This window comes from Rhamphochromis sp. 'chilingali' (assembly GCF_963969265.1).
Source record: "Rhamphochromis sp. 'chilingali' genome assembly, chromosome: 18".
NCBI classification, from domain to species: domain Eukaryota; kingdom Metazoa; phylum Chordata; class Actinopteri; order Cichliformes; family Cichlidae; genus Rhamphochromis; species Rhamphochromis sp. 'chilingali'.
Window position 1 is genome coordinate 29,005,473 of NC_137945.1, and position 21,095 is coordinate 29,026,567.

The 21,095-nt window shown below is 43.5% G+C and overlaps 1 protein-coding gene across 3 annotated transcripts in view; it reads right to left on the reverse strand.

Moving 5' to 3' along the window:
* Positions 1-21,095, reverse strand: part of znf438 (zinc finger protein 438) — a 58,403-nt gene that overhangs the window by 17,542 nt on the left and 19,766 nt on the right. For 2 of the 3 annotated variants that reach the window (XM_080864502.1, XM_080864503.1), the window contains 2 exons: positions 10,053-10,138; positions 7,231-7,321 (listed from right to left, as the gene is read on the reverse strand). The gene's annotated coding sequence lies outside the window, so the exon portion shown is untranslated. Of the gene's footprint in view, positions 1-7,230; positions 7,322-10,052; positions 10,139-10,242; positions 10,360-21,095 lie in introns of those variants that run through there. The other variant, XM_080864504.1, reaches the window with a different exon arrangement.

Consider the following 21,095-nt stretch of genomic DNA (forward strand, 5'->3'; position numbering starts at 1 on the left):
TCGACGCCCTCGGGCATCCAGCGCTGTGTTAGCCGTCCAGACTTTGCTCAGCACTAAAACCGTTACCTGACCTTTCCCTCTGCTGTGACATTTGGGCCCTTCTGAGCAGGTCAAACAGCACTAAACAGTGGTGGAAAAGCAGAGGGGAGCTGGAGGAGAAAAGGAAAGAAGAGAGGGACGAGAGCTGTCAGAGATGACAAGACGTGTTACAGGACAGCCACTTGGGACCATTTTAGTTAAGAAACTGCCATCCAAGACTGTACATCAAATCAAAATCAAATCAAAATTTATTTATATAGCACATATTAAAACAACAGTGTTGACCATAGTGCTTCACAGTACTGCATAACTACATAACTGCACTATTTGCACTGAAATCCACAAAGAAGAACCGTCATTGACAAGATCTCTTAGCTTTGTTTACCTGGTAGTAGGCACAGGTACAGTAGGTTAAACACATAAAAGTATTGATACTCGTAGATGTACAGCAGCAGAAGCTGCCTTCACCAGTAAGGAAGCAAACCAGGATTTGGCAAGCCCCACTGTGGACACCAATCTCCAACAAGTATACAGGGTGGGCCATTTATATGGATACACCGTAATAACATGGGAATGGTTGGTAATATTAAAGTCCTGTTTGCGGCACATTAGTATATGTGAGGGGGCAAACTCCTCAAGATGGGTGGTGACCATGGTGGCCATTTAGAAGTCGGCCATCTTGGATACAACTTTTGTTTTTTCAATAGGAAGAGGGCCATGTGACACATCAAACTTATTGGTAATGTCACAAGAAAAACAATGGTGTGCTTGGTTTCAACGTAACTTTATTCTTTCATGAGTTATTTACAAGTTTCTCTTTGTTCACAGCCATTGACATGTCGAAGAGGTTAACACGTGAGGAGCAGATTGAAATTGTGTTGATATCTGGTGAACGCAGTAACCGGGTCATTGCAGCAGATTTCAATGCAAGACACCCTACGAGACCACCCATCTCCCATGCTACAGTTAGCAAACTGCTTGCTAAGTTTTGTGAAACTGGTTCAGTGTTGGATTTGCCAAAATGTGGACGCAAGAAAACTGCCACTAATGAAGAAACATCAGTGGCTGTCCTAGCTTCATTCAGCAAGAGCCCACAGCGCCACTCGCATGTCACTGGAGAGTGGCATTAGTTGAACATCCCTTCTGCGGATATTAGCTACTCACAAATGGCACCCTTACAAACTCCAGCTACTGCAGCATCTCAACGAGGATGACCCAGATCATTTGCAGAATGGACAAAACAAAAATTGGAACAGGACTCTCAGTTCACGCAGAAGATTTTGTTCAGTGATGAGGCAAACTTTTATGTGAATGGTGAAGTTAACAAACAAAACCACCGCTATTGGTCTGATGCTAACCCACATTGGATGGATCCCTCCAAGACTGTTGGAACAACAAAAGCGATGGTTTGGTGTGGTATATGGGGTACAACGATAATGGGTCCATTCTTCATCAATGGAAACCTCAAGGCCACTGGATATGTGAAATTGCTACATGATGTGTTTCCCTCTTTATGCACTGAAGCTGGCACGTTCCCTGAGTTTTTCCAGCAAGATGGTGCACCACCACATTATGGGTGCCAGGTCCGAGCATTCCTAGATGAACAGTTTCCTGGAAAGTGGTTTGGTCGTCGTGGGCCAGTTGAATGGCCCCCAAGGTCTCCCAATCTGACCCCCTTAGACTTTTATCTTTGGGGTCATCTGAAGGCAATTGTCTATGGTGTGAAGATACGAGATGTGCAGCACCTGAAACTACGGATACTGGATGCCTGTGCTGGCATTTCTCCTCAGTGTGTGAAGAGTGGGAGAAGAGGGTTGCATTGACAATCCAACACAATGGGCAGCACACTGAACACATTTTATAAGTGGTCAGAAACTTGTAAATAACTCATGAAAGAATAAAGTTATGTTGAAACCAAGCACACCATTGTTTTTCTTGTGACATTACCAATAAGTTTGATGTGTCACATGGCCCTCTTCCTATTGAAAAAAACAAAAGTTGTATCCAAGATGGCCGACTTCTAAATGGCCACCATGGTCACCACCCATCTTGAGGAGTTTGCCCCCTCACATATACTAATGTGCCACAAACAGGACTTTAATATTACCAACCATTCCCATGTTATTATGGTGTATCCATATAAATGGCCCACCCTGTACTAGAAGGTCGCCTAGGTGGCTGCTGTGGCATCAGATCTCTCTTTTGCTTACTCTGAGTCGTCTAGTTTGAAATAGAAATTACATAAACTGTTGTTCTGTGACACCAGAAATTTGACCTGCAACATTCAAGAAAAAAAGATTTGAAAAGTGGTTAAAAAACCCTGAATGCATCCTCAGGTAAGTGCACGAAGCTGAACTATTCTCGCAGTCTTTGTACTGAGGAGACGGCTGGTTAAAGACTGTTTAGTGTCCAGTGGAACATTTGTGTTGCCACATGCACCTCTGTTGGGTAAGTCCAATAAAAGTTCAGGGATGTAGCGTGAAAGCGGCTTTAGTCATGCAACAAAGAGCCAGCTGGAACTGGTGCAACTGAGGCCGCAGTGTTTGAAATTTCAAAATCGCTAAGCTGCACAGTCAAGTAGGTTTACAGTGAATCGGGCACAAGCAAAAATAGACGTCCAGCGAAGTGGGTGTCAAATCCTTTAACCTTCACCTGGTGACCTCGCAACACCACAATCATACCCAGTGCCTGGCAGACTGCAAAGACTTGTTAAAGCATGAAGGCTTTGAACTTTGAGCTTTCTTTTTTTATCTAATTCTTTTTAAAAGGAAAGACTACCCATCTTGTGAGATTATGTACAATCCAGTCCATTTAAGCAGCAATCTGAGCCCTGACATCTCACAGATATTCACTGGCAGCTGGATAACGGTGCACGACACAGAGCATTAAGGGGTAGGGTAACATGACCAAAGAACAAGACACTGAGCGCAAGATTTGTACAACCGCCTGATTGTCAAACACATAGATGTTCAAACAACAAGGCCTGTCCACTTCTATCTATTCTCTGCTGCTCCTTTGTCCATTGTTTATTAATATGCTCCTCCATCCTTGCTGACAGACTGAGCGATGTTCATTACTCACAAGGAGAAAGCTCAAACACTCCCGCAAATGAAGACTGCATAGAGTTTTTGCTCACGCTGGCCCCGATGAAGAAAAGTGATGCCACTGCAGCCTTGACTGGGGTGCTAAGAAAACACCTGCACTCCCAGACCCACCTTAATGATCACTCGACGCAATGGGAGAACTTTAATGGGGCCCTGGAAGGGAGGAAGGAAGGAAGCTGCCAGCTTGCTAATTTTAGGCACTCTGCATCTCAGATGAAACACTGGAAATGGCAGAGAGGAGGCGTGGAGAGGCGGGAAAGATTTCTGTCTCTCACTTTTGACTTTCTGCATCACGTCTCTCTAACCATCATTACGCCATGCATCCGGTATGAGAGAGTCTCAGAGCTCTTTGATTCTCTGAATCATTTCTCCCTCTCTTCCTGTTTCCTAGCCCTCTCTTTCCCTCCCTCACTTCCCAGCTTTCTCTGCCTCATCCTTCCTTTTTCCAACTCTCCCTTTCATTCGCGCCTCCCTCCCCTTCTGCCAGTACCTGAGTAAATAAACAGTGTTGTGTGGGATGCTAATTAGAGCAGGTTCAGGGACGCGAAGAGCCCAGAGATGGATAAACAGCAAGGTGGGGAGGAGAAGAGATGAGATGGAGGGGGTGGAGGTGGAGGTAACCCACCCCAAGGGCAACACAACACACGAACACGTCAGATTAGCGGTGAAGGACAGACAAGAATGGTTTTGGCTTTCAACCCAACTGAAGCACTGAAGCAAAGGGAGCGTAGCAAAGCAGAGGACTTTAAGGGGCTTGCAGGGGAGTAAAGGGCACTGCCAGAGAAGGGTTCACATACTGGAGCTTTGGCCATGTTGAGAGGAAGAAAAAATGTTGTGTGAACCTTCTTAATGACGCCTGCTCCTTGAGACCCAGTGTGAGATCAAAAGAAATGCAGATGAATCCAACAGTTAAAACAAAAACAGGTCAATGTGAGGCAGCTTTTCCATATTTAACGTTGAATTGTCTTTCTGGTGGTGGTGGGGGGGGGGGGGGGGGGGGGGGGGGGGGTAAGCTGCAGGATGTGTAGGTAAGAAGGTAATGTTACAAAGGAGAGGTAAACGCAAACAAGTACACTCACACAAGTGATGAATGTACCTCATTGCATCACTTAAAACATTGCATCCCAACCTTTGGGATTCAACAAACACGTCACATGGGCTCAGGAACGCTGTTACTAACAACAACTGTGACTTTCAAATGTGCTCATTATAAACTGGATCCAGCCTTTTAGTTACTGCTACATATAACAGGTAATCTTTGTCTGTAGGGACCATTCGCGGCACACCTTTGCATCATTTGCAGCCAGAAGTTGTAACAATTCATCCATTCACCTTGTTAGCCAGGTCCACTATTTGATGCTTAGCTGGCAAATGTAACCATTTATACTTTTAGCTAGCCAAACACACTTTATGCTAATAATTCCAGTTTATCCTCTTTGTTCGGCTGATAATTCGTTTTTTTATCCACATTAAAGCTAACAAATTGACCTGCATCCTTTAAAATTTAAACTTCTATTATATTATTTTACGTACAGTAACTACTAGCATATAACAGAAACCAAATGGAACCATTTATAAAAGGGACCTGATCTTAAATAAATCTCTAAGTGACCTTTAAAACACAGTATGTGCATTGCTGACTTGTGACTATTGTTTTGTATGAAACCGTCTAATCCAAGGTGAGACAGATCAATGGGTGAATCTTGAATGGGAGTTCTGGTCAGTAGCTTTACTCCCACTGAAAGTTCCTTCTTACAGAAAGGTTCATGATTTTGCTAACAGCAATTGTGCCCAAGATTTTATGTCCAACAGACTGAGAAGCCAAAGCAGCCTTTGCAGTCCATTTCTACACAGGCAAGGGGAAAAAACCGAGGTAACTTTACTCTATAGGAAGTTTGATGTCGGAATTCTAATCAGCCTAATGCTTGTTATGTTGGCACATAACTGCATACAGCAACCCACACAGTCATTTTTCAGATTGCTCCGCTGCATGTGATAATTGTTTGTGTGCTATCAGCGCTTGTGCCAGACACTGGGCTTTGTGTTTGCTGTGGGTGCTTTTGTTATGAAATGACAGCGTGTTTGCTTAATCAATCACAATCATCGGCAGCAGCACCCTCCCCTGCAAGAACATTATGGATCATGTTCTGTAGAGACACTATTCCAGAATTTCTGATAGCATGGAATAAAAAAACTGGGATATAAAAATGTTTTTATACTTTCTTATGGACATTTCATGAACTTGTCGAGGTTTTGCATTTTTTTAAAGCCTCTGAGATAAACCATTTCCTCCTCTGTACTCAGGCTGTGTGGATAATGTGTGTGTGCGTGTAGAAAGCGTGAATGTATGGGCGTACAGTTAATGTAAAATTGAAACCTGAAATGATTTCAAAATACTCAGAATGAGGCGTTTTTAAAAATTCAAAAGGAAAATCATTATTTTATCAACACTACTCGAAACTCAAAGCAGGCAGAGATCCACGAGGAGAAAAGAAGATCTTTCTGTCTGCAAAAAGCTACTGCGCTCGAACATCAGCTCAGATTTCATTCTGCGGCCTATGATTGCGTGTTTTAAAGCTTAGCATTCAGATTCAAAGTGACAGACTTTGTGACAAAAGACTTACTGGATAAGGTTCATATTTCCTAAGTTTGTTAAACTGTTTGATTTCTTTATTACACACACTCTTTAAGTGTTAAATGCACCAGAAATTAGTTTCCTGAGAAACAGTAATTTTGCAATGTTTAAGTACACTATAACTCTGTTTCTAAAAAAAATAAATAACAAACTGTAGAACAAAGTGATTTGTAATCATTTGCACTCTAATGATTATTCCTGCAGTAGCCTAAGCTGCTCCAGCAGAGTGGCTCAGTGGCTGACAAACATCTCCCACTGGTGACTGTGTTTAACTGTGAGCTTTACTAAACCTCAGCAGGAATGGTCAAATCGCCTTTATCTCCATGTATGATGTCTTCAGAAATTGTCTGTCTATCTCAGTCTTTGTTCACAGTCCATAAATCGAGCATCTGCTAAGGAGTCTCTGTTGGATTATAAAACCCAACTAAGACAAATGCTGTCTGGCAGGATCAAAGGCGAACTCGGACTGTAATAATCACTGATGCTGCTGTTAAATTAACCAGACGCTGCTCACTCCAGTGGGAGGGATTCCTCTCTTCTGGCAGGCGGTGGACCAGGTAAAAGAAAAGACAGGAAGTCTGTGGAAAAACGTCGAAACAGCTTGGAATCTCTACCCTACCAAGAAGCAGCGTTAACTGATTATGTAATACGCAATCTTTAATGTTGCTCTGAGATGTTGCATGATTAAAAGACATCCCCAGATTAGGGACACAAAACTAATGACAGGGGAAGGAAACCTTGGCGTTACACGGACTTGCATAAGCTTTTAATCTCACGTTAAGTCCACCTCAAACACTGATGAAGAGATGAGAAAGAGGAAGGTAGGGAGGACTGCCACGTATCTAAGAGGCCGAGGAAGAGAGGGGAAATGTGGGATATGTGATGGCTGGATGGACGAGCTATTTTTATAATGAGGTCAGTGTGAGCTGGGGGATTTCATTCCCCTGGGATGGACACACACACACACACACACACACACACACACACACACACACACACACACACACACACACACACACACAAGAACTGTGGTGCTGTGATGCTTCTGCTGAGTGAGACCGTCTCTGTCCACAGGAAGATGAGGAGGAGGAAACCCCAGAGCTACCCAGGTCTTTCAGGGATTTTTGCCATACCCTGATTAATCCATCTCTGCTACTAGAATGAGAGCCGATCTTTAATTATGGAACACGACTGACATTTTCTGATATCTCTAAAATGTTTTAAAATCCTAACATAATGACAGTAAACCCTGCTCTCTACAGCCATCACATAATTTCATTCTCTAGTCCAATTTTTAATTCAAACTTTCCTTAACTTCTTAGTGTTTTTAAGTCATCGGCTGAAAGCAGCAGGTACAATGTTTTGCTGTGTGCTGGTGTAGCACTTCAATGTCTCTGCATGGGGTCAATAAAGTTTATCTTAAAACAACTGACGTAGACCTGAGGTGTTTACCGATTGGATGATCTTTCCTTCCTTTTCAGCTGCTCACTTTCTGGTTGGTGCCCAGGTTGTGGTCCCCTCCCCCCCAGTCTCCGCACTCCTCCTGTGAAGACACATCAACCCTTTCACTCATTTTTATAGACAAAGTCAAAGCAATCACAAAATTTTGGTAAATGGTGACACAGATGTGGTGGATTATGGAGTCCCAAAGGGATCAAAATTATAATGTGGGATAAAAAATAAATAACAGGAAATAAAGAATAAAGTTTAAAGAATTATTTAAAAAAATAAAATAAAATGAGAAAAATAAGCCAATCAACAATTAATAATAATAATTACCCCACCTAATAACACAGTAGTTCAGAATATGCTAACGGTCAAGCTAACTAGCAAGGTCAAAACTGTATTATTACTCTGCATCAAAAATAAAGAACCCATCTTAGCAGACAGCTAATTCAGTTTTGCTGTAGTACTAGTATGTGAGGAGCAAAAAGCTGACTTTTTTTTGTTATAGTAGCCAAATTTAACTAGCTAGCTAGTTAGCTAGAGAGACTCAATAGCCTCAATAACTCTAAATATGCTATCTAACTGGCACGCTAACTAGCAGGGTTGAAACTGTTTTAGCTTTAAGATATTTTAATTAGCATTAAAACAAACACAACAATCACCCTTCTTGTTTCTAATCTGTGATTATGGTGTAAAAAATAAAGTTATTATATCTAGAGACAATAAAAATAATTAGTGAGAATACCTTGAGTAAAATTAATCTATAAATTGCAATTATTTTAATTACTTTAACTTATTTTAACTACTAAAAAAAAAAAACATGAAATATTTAAAATCCCATTGATTTAATTTAATGTTGAAAAAGCATAAATGTATTCCATTAATTATCTGGAGAAATATTGTGGTAGCTGATCAGAAATTTAAAGAGCAAACTGGTGTGATAACAGACTGCACAGGAGTGACAAGTTTTACACCCTAGCATGGCTCTGCATGGCCTGTTTCAGAAGTTTGCGCGCACACACACTATATCAACAAATTCTCTCTTGCAACCCCTCGCTCGCTCTAAACGCCTGTCGCTTTGACCCTCCATTAAGCTGAGCGAGTGCTCGTTTAGCCAACAGTGTCTCAGCAGTTGGGGACACAGGCTGCCCACTCAGTCAGATCCAGCCGTATTAAATAAATAAGGAGCGCTCTTCTGTGTAAATTATTCATTTAACACGCCTTATCCTCCTCCAACAACCTTGTTAGAGCAACTCAGGAGTCGGAGGGGGGGAATGGGGCAGGGGTGGGGCAAAAGGAGGAGGAGGGGAGCAGACACCGCGGCTCATGTGCGACTCAGCAGAACCTGTGGTGCATCTCTAAGCTCTCTGGGCGTTCAGTTGTAGGGGGGCTAATTCGCTCTGACACCTCCTTTGTTTCAGGCGGAAAAGTGCTGCATACACACAGCTCCGTGTTCGCTCGCACTCTCTACACACTGACATGCACAAACTTGGAGAGAAAGAGCACAAGAATGGAATTTTTAGTGCATATTCATATAATAATCATTCTAGTTGTCTGGATAAATTATTGAGAAATAGGAGGCCAGGACACGCGATGCTGGAACGTGAGGGCTGCATTTGTTTTCTTGCTGCCTCATCTCGAATCAGACAACACAGCGAGTCATCCGCTCTAAACAAGCTGATTCTAATGAGCCGGGATGCTAACCTTGAGGACAAATACGCGACAGTACAGAACACCTCATATCTCAAGAGTGCACTCACGGCACGTCTGAGAAAACGTTTATGCAAGCTTGAGTAAAGCACACAATAAGCATCTTTAGCATTTTCTTCATATATATTTTAGAATATAAATATCACACTGACCCTTTATTTTCAACTCAAAGTCAGCTGCACTCAAAGAACAGTTAATTCCTTCTGATTAGGTGGTCTAAAAGCTTAAGTAATAAGCTTCAAAGCAGAGTGTAATTCTTTCCAGGTATGGGGGAATTAAAAGTAAAGTCTTTCATACTTTGAGTTTTAACGCCATTTAAGTCTAACCTCACACCATGTGTCACAGTTTGTAGAAAAGAAAGTCTGAATTTAAAGGAGACGGGGGTTTTTTTTTAGCACACATTACACTAGACTGGTGAGGTCTGACCATCAGTCTGCAGCTGAATCAGGATCAGCCCGGCGCAGACCGACACACTCACTCTCTCTCTCTCTCTCTGACTCCAGCGTTCAGGCCCAGAGCGGGAGGTTGTTATGTCAGCTCTGACAGTGCTCATTACCAGCCTCTACGCTCTGGATTGGAGTTAACAGGCTTTGGCGCAGGCGTAGGCCAGTTAGACCCGACTGGTACAATGGAATCAGTGTGTGTATGTGTGCGTGCCTGTGCCGAGAGTTAATCACAAAACATTCTTTCATTTCTAAATCGCACCTCGGGGCCACTGTACATTACAGAGGCACCGATATGCTATGTGCAATGACATCTACTGCTTATTTCCATTCTCACTTGAGAAAAGTGCTCCATACGAGGGCTGGCCGCTCAGCTTCCGCATGCCAAAAAGCTTCTGTTGAAGTGTTGGTGCACTGCTGTGCATCATTTCTGATTTATCGTGGAGAAGTTCTCACTCGAGTGTTTAGATGGCTGAATGAAAACGAGATGCTTTTGCTCTCTTATCAGGGAGACAAGAAGTTAAACAAAGTTGTTTTGAAATCTAAATAGTCTGTGGAGGAGTATTAGGACCACGTTCAGCAGACGACAACTGTAATCTTCACATTTCGACTAATTTTGAAATTAAGATAAAATGAGTGGTTTGCTCTACGTGATCAAAGTCTTTTGGAACTTACAAATTTTCTTGCACGCTTAAATTTGCAGGTTGCAGAAGGGGGGGGATTATCCAACCAGTTCTATACATGCCACCAACGTGCGCCACCTAGAGGAAAGAAAAGCAGCACAAGTCAAGATTTAAACATTTCTCATTTATGTCCACAGACATTACAGCTTAGAAGCTTAATACGTAAAAGCAAAGAGATTTACATGATAGTTGTTTTGGTGTTAGCAGTTATCTGTTGCTGTCATATGGATCATTACACCGGCTCTGGTCTATCCTGCTGCTTTCAGGTGTCTCTGCAGGTCTTGCCCTCCTTCTCTGCCCGTCCCCTCTCAGCCCCGTAACCAGCAAGTGATGCCGGTGATTACACTTGATTAAGGCCTTCTACTTCAAACAGACCTGATGTTTATACAGCCCCTGATATGGCGGATAGGATAAAGAGCAAGTTGAGTTCTGTGTTTGTGTCGGTGTGCATGTGTATTTGTGTTTGCCTAGATGGGAGGATGAACACCATTACACCTAGGCTTTGTGTACATACGATTGTAATGACAGCCTGTATAAAACATGCGGTGTTGTGTTGTTTATCATTAGGGGTGACTGTAGTTCATCGATGCAGTGTTTCTTCCCAGCCTAATTTTAAAAAGTTGTGGAAAACCTACTACCTTAACTTTGATTTAAAAGTCCAATTTTTAGACACGAGTGTGCCCCAACTCAACTACACCTAAATGCACCTACCTATGAGGCGGTGCCTCCTCATATGAGCTCCTCTGTATGTCTAAACCTGGGCATTGCCAAGCCCGTCATATTGCTTTCCATATTTTTCTAATCTCTAGGCAGAAAGAGGAGGACAAAAGTGTGAGGTGTCCCGCAGCTGCAGCACTGCAGCCTGAATTAGCCCCGACCACATGAAAAGCTTTCGTCTCTATTCCAGGCCAGGGCGGGAAAATTACAGCCCTACTCGCTTTACTCTAGCATTAAACCTCAATTAGTGCACAAGTACGCCGATGATGTCATCACCCAGGGACCCAAGAGCCCTGGAAAGAAGGGGCGCTGAACAGTGAGATACGCTCACAAACCACGTTGCTTCGAACTTTCGGGCCCGTCTTCTCAGCCGCTGAGAAACTCAGTTTGGCGAGGAATAAGGTGACGCTCGTGCGATACGGCCTGGAAAAACAAACGTGCAAAAGAGGCTTGTGGCCTGGTTTGGCTAAATTTACCAGGAATTTTAATTCTGAGATGTAACTCGAGGTTTCCCAAGAGGAGAGAGAGGTCAGCGAGGTAGGACAAGAAAAACTCTGGTTTGACCCTCGGTGACCTGGCAGGAGACAGAGGAGGAGGTGGATGAGGAGGAGGGTGACGAGGCCTGGCTTCTATCCAAAAAACACACTGAGAGTTCACGCTGCCCTTCTCTCAGCAAACCACTTACATTACACAACAAACTTACATAATCATATGGAGGACTACAAAAAGCCAGCTGTAACAGCACCATATCACAATGATGCTACACTTCATTATTGCTGTCACATATCTGAGCATTATTTCTGTTAATATAACTGACACTGGCCTTCATTACAGGTTTTGGAATGAGCTTTTTGGATACAGTTTTTTACTTTTAACTGGGAATCAGAGAACGTTTCCTTAAAGGACTGAAAAAGCCGTATCTGGAATTGATCAAATCGAAATCTTAATCAGAACCTATCCTGTGACAAGTGGTATAGTAACCTAACCTGACGTTTCTGCTTCTTGCTCCACCACCATTAACTGAATCGAATAAAATTTGAGAAAAACAATAAGAAATTCTAAAAGTAAGACCCAAGCTCTAATAAAGTAATTCCCTTTTATCAAAAACCCCAGACACAGCGCTCCCTGGATGTTTATTGTAATCTAAGGTAGTCCCCATGCTGTGGGGTCAATGTTCCTTCATGTCCTACAAAGAGGGGAGCGACTTCAGTGCAGCTCAGCATGGGATCACTCGCGGGCATCGCCTTGTACCCTTCTCTTTGTAACACCCTGTGAATAATGCATCGCAGCTCCCAGCAACTTCTCACAGGTTGTTTGAGCGAGCTGCTCGAGGACTACGGGTCCTCTTAGGTGTACCTCCACCTGAAGAGATGGATCACTCTCACATCTTCAAAGAGAAGTCAGTCAAACCATAGATTGTTAGTACCACCCCGTGGGTTTACAAAATGTTACTCGGTCTCTCACAGGTGCAGAGAAAGAGGATGGGGCCAGCATTTCTCAGAAAGTAGAACAAAAAATTTTTTCCCCTCTCCCATAGAGCCAAGCTCTGACAAAAACTTTGAGCAGCGGTGGGGGTGATGACGGGGGTGGTTGAGATCAAAAGCCTGCAAGTTCCTGGCGAGCGGACCCAATCAGCCGAGAGGGCCAAGGAGAGGAGGAGAGACAAGTGCTTCCCTTTTAAATTGATCCCACTGAGACCCTCAAGGTTCCCCTCGCAGGACTCGCAGAAAAGCGATAAAAATCTGGCCCTGTGGATCTGATGAGAGACTGGGAGGGGAGAAGGCTGAGAAGAAAGACTGTTTCGGGGGGGAAAGAGCGGCACAGAAAGAACAGAGAGGCACAGCGAGAGGAGATCAAGGAGAGACGAGAAGGGTGGGCTCATCCTCTGAAGGTGCATCCAGGCGGTGCCGTCGTGTGCCAGCGAAGAACCAGAGCAGTGAGGACCGGCACTATCAGCTATCTAAACCCATGTTACACGTCTGATCATGTGCTCAACCAATCAACCGTGGGTGTATCTTTATTATGCTCGGGTCCTGGCAGCCTGAAATATTGGCTCCTTCCGAGCTGGCCTGAGATCAGACTCTGGATGAGGCCGGTGTCGTTATCCGCAGCATGCTGGGGCCTCAAAGGAACACGCGCTATCAGAGCAACCCAGAGACCCCACAGCGTGCCAGACTCACCACAGACCTGCCCGAGTCGCCAACACAAACACCCAAATGTGCTCAATAAGGTGCTGTGAATTTGCATTTCCTTTCCAGGTCCACTGGATGTAGTTCATAGTAGAATAGAAAAGTTATTATCAGCAGGGGGTCCCAGTTATCAAAAGCGGCAAATGGGTGCGTCTTGTCAAATGTGACAGAAAAAATAAAGAAAATAATCATCTGCAAATCTCATTTATCACAAATTAGACTATGTAGATTCTGAAACGTCCACAGGAAGCTCTTGGTCTTCATTAGATGATGAAATAAAGCATACCTGGTTACAACTGAATAACTGAAATACATAGTTAGGTTTATAGTTTAAATTCAGATCCTAGACTGTGCTCACAGGTTTTTCCCCTGCTTGTGCCTTAAAACAAACACAAAATGAGAATAAATAACAGAAACAGTCACCCAAAGAGCCAGTTTATAGCGCCAACATGTTATGGAAGTCCTGTGACGGGTATGTTTCCTGCAGGGTCATCCTGGTAAAAACTGGGGATGTCTGAAAAAGATTTAAATTGCAGTGACAGAGCCATGAGTTTAAAGGCTGTAAACTTCTATCCAATAATATACGAGAAGAATTTACTCTATCATAATTAGCTTCTTTTTTTGTGGGCAGTTAATGCTATATGTAGACTCACTGCATACCAAGTATTTCATTTCATAAACCTTTTCAATTAAATATAAACTTTATGTATTTGATTGGCAGGCACAGTAGGATCTGGATGGCACTGTGTGCACTATACTGCTCTTTGCTACTCCACCAACAGCTGCATACGAGTGTGAACCCTCGGGCTCAAAGTGTGCTTGAAAACAACTAGTTTATATGACGTGCCTCTGACCGTCAGACAGAAACATTTTGCACCTTTTTTTCTCAAATGGTGGCACTCGAAGGCGGGGTGGCATTGCGGATGTCGTGGAGAGGCGATAAGGGATAATTGTGTAACTGTGGGGATAATGACACACGTTTTCACACGGCTTCGCACGGAAGCCACTTGTGGTGATGCCCATGGTTGTAAACATGAAAACTGAACAGCCACGTGCAGTGCTGCGAGCTGAGAGTGCTGCAGAAAGCTGCAGAAATGTTCGGACACCACGTAGCAAGAGGTGTGGAGGAAGGAAGGTTCAGATGCCGTCCGACCTGCCGACAGCCTTCTGTTTTTTGAAGAGCACACCGGCTCCTTTATTTCCATCTCTGTGACTCACTGCATCAAGCACACAAAAAGACAGGAGCTCTTGGAAAGAGACTTAGGAGGCAGTGGGATGCTGCCTGGAGGATGATGGCATGCTCTCTGCACCACTTTCAACTTTGGACATTCAGAACAGCTATAAACACTTTTGCTTTTAGACACGGTCAGACACACTGTATGAAGCGTGAAGTATTTAATTTTAGGCATTCTGAGCCTGTTAGCGGGAGCAGGAGGCGGCAGGTGAGAGGTGAAGTCAGAAGGAAGCAGGCGGAGGAAACGTGAGCAGAGAAAAAGAAACATTCCTTGACTCGGCCAGAAAGAGGCCTGGTGGGCTAACTCTGAGCAGTTTACCCCAGCGTCATGATGTGAGTGACTAGATAACAGAGCTCCATCTGATAATCACATACTCTGCTATTACACTTCTTAGCTGTGTGACTGTAGCAGGCCAGAATAAGACAACCAAACTGTGATGGATAGCCCACGCTGAGCAAGAATAACTTACAGCCTCATAAATAAGCAGATCTCTACAAATAGGATTACAGTAGCCCTGAGGCTGACACCCCCCCTCTACCAGCCACGCTCCTCCTCTCCTTATGACAAGCACCCTGAAATCACGTCAGCGTTCGACATCAATATTTTGACATTTCATTCAGCTGACTCTCCAGACGGAGCCATTTATTTAATTAGCTGAATCAAAATTGGCAGGAGCGGCAAATTCAAAGTTAACGTGACTGGGGCTCAGTTGCCACAGGTAACCTTTTTGGAAGGACTTACTGTGGCAAATTGATTGCTGAGAGCGCAGACTCATCATGAGTGCTAATTTTCAGAAGCGGCGCACGGCGGAGCAGGGAAATAAGAGGCTCTATTTATAACAGAAGGAAACAGCAGAGGGGGATTAGCCTGTCATTAGAATAAAAGAACCCAGAAGAAGAATCAATTTCAAGGTTTAAAAAGCTGACAAACTCAGTTCACTCGCTCGCTCGCTCTCCATCCTTCGCTGCTTCTTTCACCTCGGACAGACCAGCCTACAGTCGGCCACATATGAGCTTTCATTGAGGCGCCAAGCTCGGATTTCTCCCTCTTCTGCCTAAATGGAAAACTAAAACAGTTGTGTTGTTTTATTCTAACAACGCCGTTGCTCCAGTCACCTGAAAAGTATCACACTGCTGCTTTTTGATTTAAGGAAATATTCCATCATTTTACTTTCTGTGGGTTTGACTTTGTGGGGAACAAATAGCATTGAAAGCTTGGTTAATCCACACTCAGTATTTTGTTTTTCAAAAATATCATCCAGCCAGATAATCCTAGCAGAGCTGTCACTATCACTACATTAAATCTCTTTGGCATGAGCCGCTTTGTTTACAGATTTCACGCTGCTCATTTCAGTGTTCGCCTCCTACAGAGGGAAGTGAGTGTGTTTGATTTAGAGGCAGATGAAATACTAAAGATGGCATAACCGAACGTGTGCGGTTCACCTCTTATTGCAGATGAAAATAAGGAGGAGGACAATGACGACTCCCGTGCCAAAATCTTTCATCGAAGGTGATGATAGTCCTGCGCTGCCAGGAAGCTGTGACAGCATCCAGGAGACAACATAATAAAACTAAACTGCACGGCAACAACAAAGAAAGTCTCACTTTTAGCAAGTCATGCTCACTAATTTTACTCTTGGTCTTTAAAAGAGCAGCTTTGCACAACAGTTCAAAATAATTAATATTTATCTCATGCCGGGCCTTAGTTCATCCACTGTATGAAACCAGCTGTTTTAGGTCTTGTCCCTGTGTGTCTAGGACACAATTTTAGGTTTAGCATTCTTATACAGGGCTTTCTATATGTGAGGGCACATGTAAGAATCACGTTTCTAGGCTTTTAGTCCATTTTCAACCAACAAATCATTGAGTTGACCTTCAAGGCCTTGGTGGATTGTAAGCCTGACTTTACCGGATTGTTAACATGACCCCACTCTACACCCCTACAAAATTTGATCACAGTATATCTGAAACTTTTCCAGCTACTTGTTTGCGAATAGAATGTCAGCAAAAACCACCAAAAAAACCTCCTTGGCAGAGATAAGAATAGAGAAGCTGTCTGAAACTCTGAATTCACCACTGTAACAGTGTATTTCAGAAAATAAAGAAGGCCATCTTAGATAAGACACTGAGGCACTATAAGCGTCATATGATTTGCATCGTTGTAGCTGTAAAACTGTGAGGATGACCACCATCACTGTGAAACATACACTCTAAAATCCCAGAGTTGCTCAGCGAGGTCACAGCATCCAACTCCTGTGCTGCCAGTGACTTTGTCACCTCTCCTTTCCATCAACAGCTCACTGAATTATGTGACATTTTCATTACTGGCACGCTACCTGGTCTACCTCCAGGTGTGCATAATGGAGACAGCCTTGGAAAACCACCATCTCCCAGCATGCCGTTGGGAATTGGACCAGGAAGGAAGCTTAGAGCCGATTACCAGGCTGAGAGGCAACCCAAACTGTGTCATCTTCCCACTCCCTCAGCACAGAGCCCTCACCCCCCTGACCCAGGCCATCATGTGCCCGGGTGAAACACGGGGCACGTCTCTGGGACAGGAACCGCACAGGAAGCAGCGCAACTCGACAAGGACGGAAACTCGCGAATCGGGGGAGAGGGCTGGTGGTGAGAACAAATCGCAGAAAAGTAAACTTTTCCACCAACGCCACATCGCAGCAGAGGAGAGGCAAGCGGGGCGGGGGCACCGGCGCATTCCTCATTTGGGGAAGCAGCTAAGCTGGCTGTAGGAGGCGGCAGCGGAGGGATTTAGCGGGCCCCAATAGCGAGGATGAAATGAAGACGGGCTCGCAGTGTCGCTTTCAGAGGATGCTGCCAAGAGTCGTCACATTACTGATACAGAGGCAGGAAAACAGATTCAATTAATACACTGCAGCAGACAGTAATGCTGGACTCTTCAATCCAATCCGCTTAGAGAACATCTTAATAGCGCATGAGAAGGAAGAATATTGTGCTAATCTGTCTTGTCTGCGGAGCGCTCCGACATCCCCCATTGATGTTGACATCCCTTTAACATGAGGTTAGTGGGTGTTTGGCCTCCCCTCCAGTCATTTGTGAGCTGCAGAGCCTGGAAATGATTAGGCCTGGGAGGGCAATTAGCCGGAGCATCGCCGAGCTAAATATAGTCCAGCTTGGACTGTTGCTCCTGGGTCACATCTACACTGCAGCCTCTACCCAGGCATGTTAGCGCAATCTGGATCCCGTTTTGTTTTATGACTGATGCGAAGGCCGCGCTGACTCAGGCCAGATAACATAACTCAGCCGTCGATCAGGTGTCTCCAGGGGAAAGGGAGTGGGAAGGAATCGCGTAAGGAAGAATAAAGAGATGAAGTTTAAAAGAGAAGCACATGTTAACCGTGATGTTCAGAAAATACCAGTCGACTCTATGAGCTGTACAATCGAAACCTTTTGGACTTCTTTCGTAACAAGCTGCCTCAAATGAAGCATGGTTGGGAAAACATGCTTTCCCACAGCCTTACAGCAGCTAAATGGTATGCAGGGAAAGAATTCTTTCCCATCGCACAGCTCCCTGCCCCGCCAGTCCCCTCTAGTATCTCCAACCCCGAGTAAAGAAAAAAAAAAAAGAAGAAAAAAAGGGGGAGATTTTATCCTTAAAAACAGGAGGTTCGCCCACTCGTACACCTGGGACGGCTCTTGGATGGAGGAGGCAAGCTAGAGGGTTATAAGAGCCTGGGAATGTTTAACATCAAGAAAGCAATCAGAACGTAGCCGGAGCTCTGGGAATTAAGACAGGAAACATGGAGAGTAACCCCTTCCAGACCGAGAGGAAGGAGAAGAGGAAGTGATTTAGGTTTGGTGGCAAATTCATACTGTTACCTGAAAGTGTAAACTTCATTTCCGCAGATCTAAATGAAGCCATTTCACAGAAGGACTTTTTAAGGACCTGAAAAGTTTCACTTGTGCCTTCTTAGCCAGATCTCTGCTGCCTACATCAGTGATCACAAGGCTGATGAGGGGCTCAAACATAATACAAGAAAAGCACTGGAAAAATTTAAAAAAAAAAAGCTCAACATAGGCTCTGCTTCAACTTCCCCATCACTGGTTTGACCTGGTGTATCTTTCAGCACAGTATACTTGTGTAGACCGAGGTGAAACATAAGTGGAAATGTTCTGGCACTACACTGAGCTCAGCACAAATTGTACAAGACAGCTCAGGAAACAGAGGTTTGCTTTGTGCCCTGAGCAGAGAGCATTTATCATCCAATAAAACCTGCAGTAAGAGACCTATTCCTGCACTGTCCTCTGACCCACAAGTGGCATCAAACAAGACCAAGTGCCCATAGGAACTCAGGAAATACATGATAGCGAGAATTTTTTGGTTAAATTTAACTTATAATTGGGAAAATAAGTTGAAAATCAACACGTAAATTTTTTTAAACTTGGTCAAAATCCTCCCAGCTGTATAGAGTATTTTCTTGGGTCTCCGTATCAACTTTGAAATTCTAGTATCGTGACAACCCTATAAACTATATCAGTGGCCTCACCCCCAGACTCTGTTTTCATTATGGAAAGCATGACAGTGGGATTGAGGAGATCCTTAAAGTGTTCCTTCCATCACTTGACCGTAGCATCAGTTGAGGTCAACAGCATTCCCACTGTATCGTGTATAAGTAGAGCACTGCTTCCCCCTCTGACAATTTGCAAGAATCATTTTGAGGCTGACAAAAGTGTTGATCCGTGGTCTTAAACTAATCCCAGGGGAGTGGGCCTTCCGGTATCTGACCTGGTACCTCTCCCAGCATCTGTCAGCTACCTCTAGGGTCCCACAGGCTAACCAAGTCCAATAAGACCCCTCCGTCAGCCTGACAGATCCTTTCTGGTGTTCATCACCTGGATCTGGGTTTATAGGCACTAACGATTTTGGACTCCCTCAGATTGCAATCGAAGCTCTACTGGGAATTAAAGATCTCATGGACGGGCACCTCAAGCAGACATACCCATGCTATAGCTCCACCCACTTGTTCTTTTAAACCTTTTGTAAGCTGCAAACAATCACTAGAAATCTAGCTGCTAGTGGCTGGTAGCAATAGGTCTCTAACTTTTTCTGACATGCCCAACTTTCCAATTTTTATGAATTATTAATACTAAAAAACCATCCAATCTGAATTTTTGTTGACCCACAGTTGAGACTTACAGGCTTAAAGTGAGGATGAGGAGAGCTAAATGCCTTTATGAGCAGAAATTTGTTTTTCAAGCAATCACTGTCTTGTTTGATTTTCACAGTTAACAAGCTGCGATTTCAAATAATGGTCAGACTAGAAATCTGCCCCAAGCAGCAACATTATTGATTACTTTTAAAGATGAATCAGTCATTTGTTGTGTCCATAAAATGTCAGAACATAGTGAAAAATGGCTGTACTCTCATTAAAGCCTCTCATTAATAATGCCATCACCAGTAATTATTGGGTATTATTATTAAATTAGCCATTTTTTTCAGTTGCTTGCCCAATTATTCTACATCCAATTGCTTATACACCTACAGTACATTCACAGTATTCAGTAGATCTCAAGATATTTTTCTTGGAATCACAGACTTGCTGATGGTGCAAGAAAAAAGTAAAGACATTCACAAAGTAATAAAGATTTAACATTTTGAAACATAACACATATATGCAATTCTGTCCCAGTTCAAGTAGGAAAACCTCAGGACCGGGAAACAAATAGTTTGAAGGAGAAAAACTGTACATAGCAGTGTACCAAGCAGTAACTTCCAGAACAGGAAAGTAAAGCCAATACTGTAGTTAATCAAATACCCACTTGAGGGTGTCTTCAAATGTGAATCAATGGGTTTTGGGGAGTTGGAAGCCCGATGGACTGAAAGTCGTTCCTGTTCCACTTCTTTGAGGTCTTTTTGAAGTCCACCGCCTGGGGTGCATGCGCAGTTGGTTCATTGTAATATAAAGTGTCTGTGGATGAGCGTCTGCGTTCGAAACAAACTGGCACGGACGTGGACATCCACATGAATCCTCGTTGACACAGTCTGATGACAGAATTAACAACACTTGGACCCAAAAATGGACCCAAGCGGACTCTAGCAGACTAGAGAGACACGTGAAGTATAACGCAGGCCATGTTAAAATTACCAAGATCAGTGACAAAATAAGCATGTTTAGGGTCAGGTACAAAAATTTGTTATGGTCTCAATAGCCAATTTCCCTTTTCATCAAAACTGTACAGGAAGGTAGCCATCTGCTGGACTCACCTCCGTTAAGTCTCATCTTGAACTGTGCACACTCTGTGCTGCTGATGCCTTTGAGCCTTTTGATCGAACAATCTCATAATAAAAACAGCATGCTGCGCGGTACAGCCTGCCCAAGAAGCTCATGCTTCAGTTTTAGTGAATGAAATTTTAGTATTTCATTTGTCAGATATGTTCGGATATTTCGGTTTATTTCACACCTCAAACATTTAGTAAACAATTAAGCAAATACAAGTAATCTGCAATAAATTACAGGTAGTAAGAAAATAAACTACTAACTTTTTTACACTACGTCCGCACCTACACGAGTATCTTTGAAAACGCAGCTGTTTCGTCCACACGTAAACGGCGTTTCGAATCACCGAAAACTGAGATTTTTTAAAACTCCTTTTTTGTGTTTACCTGTGGACGAGGAATACAGAGTTCGTCACACAACGTCAAAGGTATGTGCCTTCCACGTCACGCTGTGCGCCACGTTATTGTTTACATGAGATGAATTGCAGAATGGCAGATAGAGACAAAATACTGTTAATCTGACTATCTTCGGTTTTTACAGGCTTACATACACACGCAGCTACTGTTCTTCTATTTAGAAAGGCAGAGGCGTCACGGTGTGATTATTTTACATGTAGTTGGTTTTTTTTCCTGTGTAATAAT